This window comes from Cucurbita pepo, chromosome 13 (assembly GCF_057944985.1).
Source record: "Cucurbita pepo subsp. pepo isolate OVF chromosome 13, ASM5794498v1, whole genome shotgun sequence".
In the NCBI taxonomy this organism is placed as follows: Eukaryota; Viridiplantae; Streptophyta; class Magnoliopsida; order Cucurbitales; family Cucurbitaceae; genus Cucurbita; species Cucurbita pepo.
The window spans coordinates 1,976,864-1,986,067 of NC_141810.1; positions in this window are offsets into that span (position 1 = coordinate 1,976,864).

A 9,204-nucleotide genomic window follows, 5' to 3' on the forward strand; every position below is an offset into this window, starting at 1 on the left:
TTCTCCAATCGATGTGGGACCCCCTCCAAATCTACCCCCTTTGGGACCCAGCATCCTTACTCGCACACCGCCTTATGTCTACCCCTCCTTCGGAGAAGAGCGAGATGGCTAGCACATCGTCTGGTGACTGGCTCTGATACCATTTGTAACGACCCAGATCCACTGCTAGCAAATATTGTCCTCTTAGGGCTTTTCCTTTCGAGCTTCCCCTAAAAACTTTAAAACGAGTCTACTAAGGGAAGGTTTCCACACCCTTATAAATGGTGTTTTGTTCTCCTCCCCAATCAATGTGGGATATCATAAAGGTATAGATCGACGGTTTCCGTCAATATATTAACTGTAATAATTTTTTCAAACTTTTTTTTATAAAGATCAAGTGCTACTTTTAAAATTGTATAGATATTTTTAAACACATAAGTATATATATATATATATATATTAAGTTTAAGAATATTAGTAAAAGAAATTAAAATTCAACGGTATTTTAAAAAATACTTTTAAAAATTTAAAGATGTTTTTAGGGCTGCTTCTTTTAAGGTGGAACCTCGGCCCAATAACCAGCCCTTTCAAAACTTTTTTTTTTTTTTTTTTTTTCATTACCACTTACATTTAATTTAGGCCAAAATTCTTTTAAAAAAAAAATTTTTTGAGATTTTTTTTTTTTTAAATTTTTTTTACCTTTAATGTTATAATTTCTAACCTCAACCAAATAAATAAAGAAATAGCCCATTTAAACAAAGTTCAGTGTATCTAATATCAATTACCGAGGTTTAAAGGTGTTCTTTCGACTACGTATGTCAATTATCATACACCAGAAGAAAAAAACACTAAAACATAAGTGTTAAGAAATATTCGAGAAAGAACATGAAGAATTTGGGTATGCATACATGTTTTGTTTTTGTTTGGAGACAAAGGTTGAGATGTTTTTGGTAATTGTTGTTTGTCCAATGGAATTGCTTGGTTAGGTTCTAATATTTGTCTTCCAACAAATCACAAACTCCATTCTTTGTCCCAATGCTAATGCTTTCAACACCCAACCACTTGTTCATCTTATTATAACAATCTACTGTATTCATGCATCTAATCAATCTCGATTCCGTTCATAATGATTCAATCTTTCTCAATGATATTTTGATTGATTTGAGGCAGATTCGTTAGCTTTTGTTTGGTTTTTCATAAAATATATATAAAAAATTAATAATTCGACCTCTCGAATAAACATGGAGTTAAGGGGTGGGATGAATTTGACCATATATATTTTTGGCATTTACAAATCTAGACCGTGTAGAACAGATATTTACATTACTTTCAAGTGGAGGTGTGAAAATACAAATATACCCTTTTAACTAAAGGGTAAATGAGCAAAGGAAAATGTGGGGAAAAAAAGTAATAAAATAATAAGATTGTGTATAATTGTAAATATTTAATTATGAAAAATAGTTTTGTAATAATTTTATTTTTACCATAAATATCCTAATGGGCTTTTTGCTCATAGGCCCAAAATGGCTGGGAGACTTATCTTTTCACAGGCCCATCAGACATGCTTTCTGTGGATTTTTGTTTAATTTTATTAATTAAATTTTATTTAATTGGTTCAAAATATCATTCGAGTGTACACGGTTGGATTTCGTCCGGTTACAAAAATCTTTTGGATCAACTTAAAATTTTGGGACAATTGGATTGGTGATCCAAGCAATTCGAATAGAGTTCTCAACTTAACCCTCTATTTTTTGAGTTAGGTTGGGTTAGGTTGTCGAGTCGTTCGTTTTTTATTATTTAAAAAATTATATTTATCTACTGTATATATTAATATCAAATATTTATAAGTCACAATACAACATTCGCGTCAGTTTCAAACTTTAAATATTCATAATTTTTTTCTAAATATTAATATATATATCATATTTGATATTTCCATTTATTAGTATTTTCATATCCTTTTAATTTATTTGATTATAAATAGGAAACTTTCGCACACCATTTACGTATGGTGGCTTAAGCAAACATTCTCATAGAGTAGGGTGGGTTGGACTGTAACCTTATTTTCGAGTTAGTTGGATTGACCAAACAAAAAAATGTCAACTCGTACACCAAACGGAACTTTGACTTTTTAAAAAAGTCAACCCAAATTATTTGGGTTATCGGAAAAAAAAAAAAAAAAAACTAATGAGCAAAAAGAATTTAGTTAATGAAATTAATTAAGAAACAGATTGTGATTAGACATCCATTAGGGAAAGTACAAATTTCATAATTATTATATTATTCCCTCTAAGTGCTGTCTTAAACAAATACTAAACCGATGCCTTAATCACTTTATTAAAATATTAATCTCTTGAATTTAAGGGATGCTTCTTGTCGACTCTTTTAAAACATACATTATTCTCATCTTTTTCTTTTTCCTTTTTTTAATAATAAAAAAACTACAACGTTAATTTCTTGTGGATCAATAAAATTCCGACACACACTTCCTTCTTAAGAAAGCGTACGTGTACATGTCGAGAATAAAAGTTTTAGACACGTTCATATAGGTTTAGAGTGTTGGATGATGGAAATCCCACATCGGCTAATTTAGGGAATGATCATGGGTTTATAAGTGAGGAATACTAACTCCATTCGTACGAGGCCTCTTGGGGAGGCCCAAAGCAAAGCCATGAGAGCTTAGGATCATGGGTTTTTATAATGTTTAACCTTGTTTCTAAAAATTTAAATTTTAATATTCTACCATAATCTTCAACCCTCAATCTATAATGGGGTTGGAAACGGAGAAAGGGATTATAATCCCCGTCCCTAACACCGTTTATCTAAAGAAGAAAATTTTCTCTTCGATCCCATTTTAATTCTTGAATCTGTTCGGAATAAGCTCCGAGACTGTATAGTAAAGTATTGTAAAATGTTCAACGTCCTTTTATGGATGAGTTCAAAAATATTTTTATAAAAAATTTTATTTATTTTTCATATTTATCGGAATCGAGCATAAGAATGATCATATTAAATGTTGTATGCATTGTATTTGCTCGTGTTTAGTCATATCAACGAAGTGATTCATTCTCTAATTATCGTAAAGTATTCAAAGCTTGTTGTTGAAGAAATTCTAGTCTTATATTTTACCATTTTGTTATATGGGGGTATTTTAGTCTATTCATATCATCTAATTATGGTGAAGTCAGTTAATTAATTATTAAAATGGCTAATTAAATTTAGCCTTCCATTAGGTCCTCCCTTAATTAATTATTTCATAGACAAGTCAAGGTGGGCCTTTTGGCCCATTCATGGAATAGGTCCTTTTTTAAACTATTATTATTATTATTATTATTATTATTATTATTATTATTATTATTATTATTATTATTGAGGTTCCATTTTTTAAAAGAAAAAATTCAATTAGTATTATTATATATTTAAGCTGCCGATCGAGATAGTACAGTAGGAAAAGAGACTGATATGATAAGTCCGTCATTACGTTGGCATGTTTTTGCATTTAACCCCCAATAGTGGGTCACTTACAGAGTATTTCATAAGATACTCAAGTCACGTATTATCTTTATTTCAGGTTAAGGCAAGACATTCCTGTACGGCTAACGATGATATCGCAACTCAAGACCATGACACATGCATAGGGTAGTCGCATTTATTTCCTTAGTCTTAGGCTCGAATATAATGTTTTTAATTTAAATATTTATTTATTTTATTTAGTCTTTTGTTATGTCTCTTTAAAATCGTTTTTAAAACACGCAAGTCCATGGTTGTGCTTTAAGTTTAAATGATATATATAATAGCGACCCTAAATTAAATAAAAAATTTCTAGTTGTTACAAAAAGCACCGGACAGCCCCATTATATGATGGATGTGAAATCCCAATTCCACCCTCAAGCTCTTGAAGCAAAAAAAAAAAAAAAAAAAAAAAATCATGCATATTTTCTCACATTCATAAATTCAATATTAATATTAAGAAATTTTAATTTATTTTAAAAAAATTGAAATACTAATTATTAATTTAATTTTTTTTTACCATTTTTATGCATTTTCAGAATTATTTACTCACATCGACATTTTTTTCAATATTTTTATCGATATTTACATAAATTTGAAATCTCGACATTTTTACGAACAATCCCGACCGTCCTTTAGCTGGACTGTCTTTGTTTTTCTTCTTTTCAAAGCTTGAACACACAGCCAAGTCTTCTTCTTCATCACTAATTAGGTCTCACTTGAAATAGGGAGATCTCTGGGCTCCCATGGCCTTTACTCCATGTGATATGTCCTCCCATCAGGGGATAGGTAGGCCTCTCAAAATAGTTTTTACCTAATCTTTCACGGGTCGTTCCGTTGTACGAATGACCTTATTCAAACTAATATCGCAGCTTCAAGACACGGTACTTTTAAAGAATAGTCGAGTATATCAAAATTCAGTGAATAAATATAAGATATATTAATCAATCGTGATTTAAATATAACTGATTCGCCAAAAATTTAATTGTGTTTTTTAAAAATTAAAATTTTAAATGTGTTTAGTTTAGTTTATGTGTGTATACTTTTTTTTTTTTTATATATATATATATATACTGCTGGTCAAGAAATTAATGTGACTTGTGAAGTAATTATTAGGAAATAATCGGGTTAGAGCTGTAGCTATGAGTGCTACAGATGGTCTAATGAGGGGAATGGAAGTGGTTGACACGAGAGCTCTTGAACCTATTCTATTGGTCTCACTGCTTCTCTCCTCTGAGAGTCGAGCAGCTTCACGACTCTCGATCAATTCCGATTTGAAGAAATAAAAAAAGAAAGAAGAGAACGAAAGGAGAAGAGTATATATATATTTCAATTGGGCTCGATTGAATTTTTTGAAAATAAAAATTTTGGTTTAATTGGTCGATTGACATTTTTTTTAGTTCGAAAATAGGGTTACAATCAAACTCTTATTTTTAAAAAATTAAAAATATTTAATGTTTATAACCAATGTTAGTTATGTACGGTGATTTGTAAATATTTGATATTTAAATTTTATGAAATTTTAATTACTCGTGTAATATGTGTTGTGAGTAAGTAGAATTTTTTTAACATAAATAAACAAAGAAAAACTCAATGGGTCAGGTTGTGAACTCTATTCGAAATGCTCGGCTCATCAACCCGAGCAACCTGAAATTTCGGGTTGGACCAAAAGATTTTTTTTTTAACTTAACCCAACCCGAGTCGTGTAAACCCTAATTCTTCTTAATTTTAATAAATAAATAAATAAATAATAATTTATAAATATTTTTAAAAAAATGTAGGGTGATGAAATCAAAGAAATATGATTTATGTTAATTTAGGGGAACATAAAAATCAGACAGGATGTGACGATCAAATTTGATGTTCATAAACTGAATCATGACAGTGGCAATGTAATCTTTGACAGTGTCAATTTGGGAATGATTCATAGCCACATACCCTAATTGGGTACCCTCACCTAATCATTCCATTATTTAGCTAAACTCCAAACAAATCTACGTGCTTATGTCCCTTAATTAACTAATTAATGTTCGTCTTTCTTCCCTAATACACCCCAAGTCATTTACAATAAACACCCTAAAACTATAGGGCTATGGATATGAGATTTTACGTCGATTGGAGAGGGAAACAAAATATTTTTACAAGGGTCTGAAAATCTCTCCGTACCAAACAACAGTAGATATTGTCGGGTACGGAGAGGTTTCCACACCCTTATAGGCGATGTTTCGTTCTCTTCTCCCACCGACGTGGGTGTTGGATGAAAGTCCCACATGTGCTAATTTAGGGAATGGTCATGAGTTTATAATCAAATAATAGTATCTCCGTTGGTTTGAGGCCTCTTGGGAAGCACAAGACAAATTGATGAGAACTTATACTCAAAGTCAACAATATCATACTATTGTGGAGAGTCTGTGTTCATCTAACGATGGGATCTCACAATCCACTCCTATTGGGGCCAATTCCACACTCTTATAATCAATGTTTCGTTCTCTTCTCCCACCGATGTGGGATCTCACAATCACCCCTATTGCATCCAGCATCCTTGCTTACACACTACTAATGTGGGATCTCACAATCACCCCTATTGGGTCCAGCATCCTTGCTTACACACTACTAATGTGGAATCTCACAATCCACCCCTATTGGGTCCAGCATCCCCTGTTGGGTCCAACATCCTTGCTTACACACTACTAATGTGGGATCTCACAATCCACACTACCCGGTGTCCGGCTCTAATACCATTTTTAGAACTTTGAGACAAAACCCAGAAGGAAAAGTGTTTTGCTCTCTTCTCTCTAATACCATTTTTAGAACTTTGAGACAAAACCCAGAAGGAGAAGTGTTTCGCTCTCTTCTCTTACTAACGTGGGATCTCGCAATCCACCCCTATTGGACCCGCATCCTTGCTTACACACTGCCCTCTCTAGCTCTAATACCATTTTTAGAACTTTGAGACAAAACCCAGAAGAAAAAGTCTAAACAGGACAATATCGGCTAGCTAACAACTTGGGTGTTACATAGACTAACGACGATACATAACGGGTCAAAACGGACAAAATTTACTAGTAATGAGCTTGAACTGTTACAATGGATATCCTATGACATTTCGATTAAAGATTTCTCGTTACTCATAGATATTTTTTAGGCATTCTACTACAAACAATCAAATTTGAAATCGACCGAGTCGCTCGTTCTTTCTTCTACTCCAATAAATTGAATCAAAATAGGGGAAAGGGGAGGGAAAAGGTAGTGATTGGAGTAAGGATGAAAGGGAATGATATTGAGAATAGTAAAGAGAAAGTTGAATAGAAAAGCAGGCTTTTTGAGATGATATGACACTCTGATTTCAGGAAGTGACTGAGAATCTGATATAATTAAAGCTATATACATTCTTCAATTTCCTCTTCCCCATCATGCATTCTCCCATAGGTTGCTTGGTGGTTCCCCCCACCCATCTATGTCTCCCCTTCCCCTCTTCATTATTTTACATTTGAATTCAATACAAATCCCACTATTTCTTTACCCATTTTCACAACTCGCGCTTATGTTTCTCGATGTTCGAATAAATCTATAATGGGTTCGTGTACGTTTTTAGTCAGTTCATACATAGCTCGATTAATATACAAACTAGTTATCGTCTCAAAAATCGATGATTCGATAAAACCCTAATTTTATAGAGATGGGTCCGTTATATCGTCTCAAAAGTTGATGATTTGATTGTTGTTGACATAACTGAGTAAAAATCATAATTTTATATATATGGATTCGTTAAGTTTTTAGTCAGTATAAACATAGATCAGTGAATACGAATCTTAGTTATCGTCTTGAAAGTTGATGGCTTAACCGAGTGAAAACCCTAATTTTATATCTGGGTTTGTTAAGTTTTTAGTCGGTTCAAATACAAATATCAGTTATCGTCTCAAAAGTCATGATTCAATCGTTGTTAGCATGACAGAGTAAAAATCCTAATTTTATATATATGGGTTCATGAAATTTTTAGTCCGTTCAAACATAGATAAGTGAATACTGATACCATTTATCGTCTCAATACTCGTGATTCGATTATTGTCGGCATGAGTGGAAATCCTAATTTTATATACATGGGTTTGTTAATTTTTTAGTCCCATCAAACATAGATTAATAAATACAGACATTAGGTCGTTTTAAAGTCGATGATTCAATTATTGTCGGTATAGCTGATTAAAAACCCTAATTTGATTAATCATTTGTTGTTTTGTCAATGTTTAGGTATGGTGTAATGTCAAATGGCACATGAAAATGTGTATGATTGAGGAATCTGATCTCTTCCATAGCATTGGTTTTAATTATTGTGCATGTCTGATCACCAAAATGGGTTTCTAAATTTCAATTTCCAACATTGTTCCTGTAGTTTATGATATGTTCATACTGACATTTAATTATTCAAAAAAGATTTTCATGTTGATCCAATCAAATTTTTGTTCTTAAACTTTTAGAAATTTTAAATTATTAACAAATTTTGATCAAAATATTATTATTGGCAAATGGCATTGTGAAAAGAACATCTTTTTATGCTAAAAAGGAAGCTAAGAACTCCCAACCTGATCTGACAGACACCAAAAGAGCACATTTACACACACTTAGTTCATTTGATTCTAACCAAGCAACTCAAGAACTTCCTAAAACCTAAACAAAAACAAAAAAAAAGACATAAAAATGACCAATTTGAAGAGACTCTTTGTGAATATTCAAACGAATTTCTAAGAAAAATGAGATTTTTCATAAACCCTTTTGAGAAAACACGAAACTCAAGTGAAAAGGGAAGAAAAGAAGGGAAAATGCACCATTTGAAGAGCCACCCACCTATCTTCCTATGAATATTCATAAGAATCGCTAAGAAAAATGAGATTTTTTCGAGAACCCTTTTGAGAAAATGCAAAACTAAAGAAACCCAAGTGAAAAAAAGAGAAGAAAAGAGAGAAAAAAGCACCGTTTGAAGACACCCACTTATTTGTCGAGTATTGTTGAGAGTAGTAGTCTTACGTTGGTTAATTAAGAAAAAGATTATGAGTTTACAAGCAAGTAATACTATCTCTATTTGCATGAGATCTTTTGAAGAAACTAAAAGCAAAATCACGAGTTTATGCTTAAAGTGAACAATATCATACTATTGTAGAGAGTAACGGTTCTAACGTTATGAGCATCACGAGATATTTCAAAAACCCTTTTGGGAGAACACGAAACTAAAGAAACCCAAGTGAAAAAAGAAAAGAAAAGAGGGAAAATGCACCATTTGAACCCCACCCACTTATTTTCTTGTGAATATTCATAAGAATCACTAAAAAAGATGAGATTTTTCAAACACCCTTTTGAGAAAACACAAAACTAAAGAAACCCAAGTGAAAAAAGAGAAGAAAAAATGCAGCATTTTGTGCCTTTTTGTTGTTGTGAAGGGCAAGAGGGAGCAGGGTCCAAACAAAACCCCCAAAAGTTTGCACTAAAGAGACAGACATTCATTTTCAGACAGACAGACACACACACCAAATTGTTAACAAAAACATATCCTCTTCTTCATAGTCAAACAGCACTAACACAACACTGCTGTGTGTTTCGATCTCTTTAGTGGCTGTTCTGGGTGCGGCCTCTGCCGACCAATTTCATCTCACTTTTCTTTGTGCTGTGTAACAAAACAGACAAACACAAATGGAAGTTTTTAGTTTTGACAACCTCAAATCA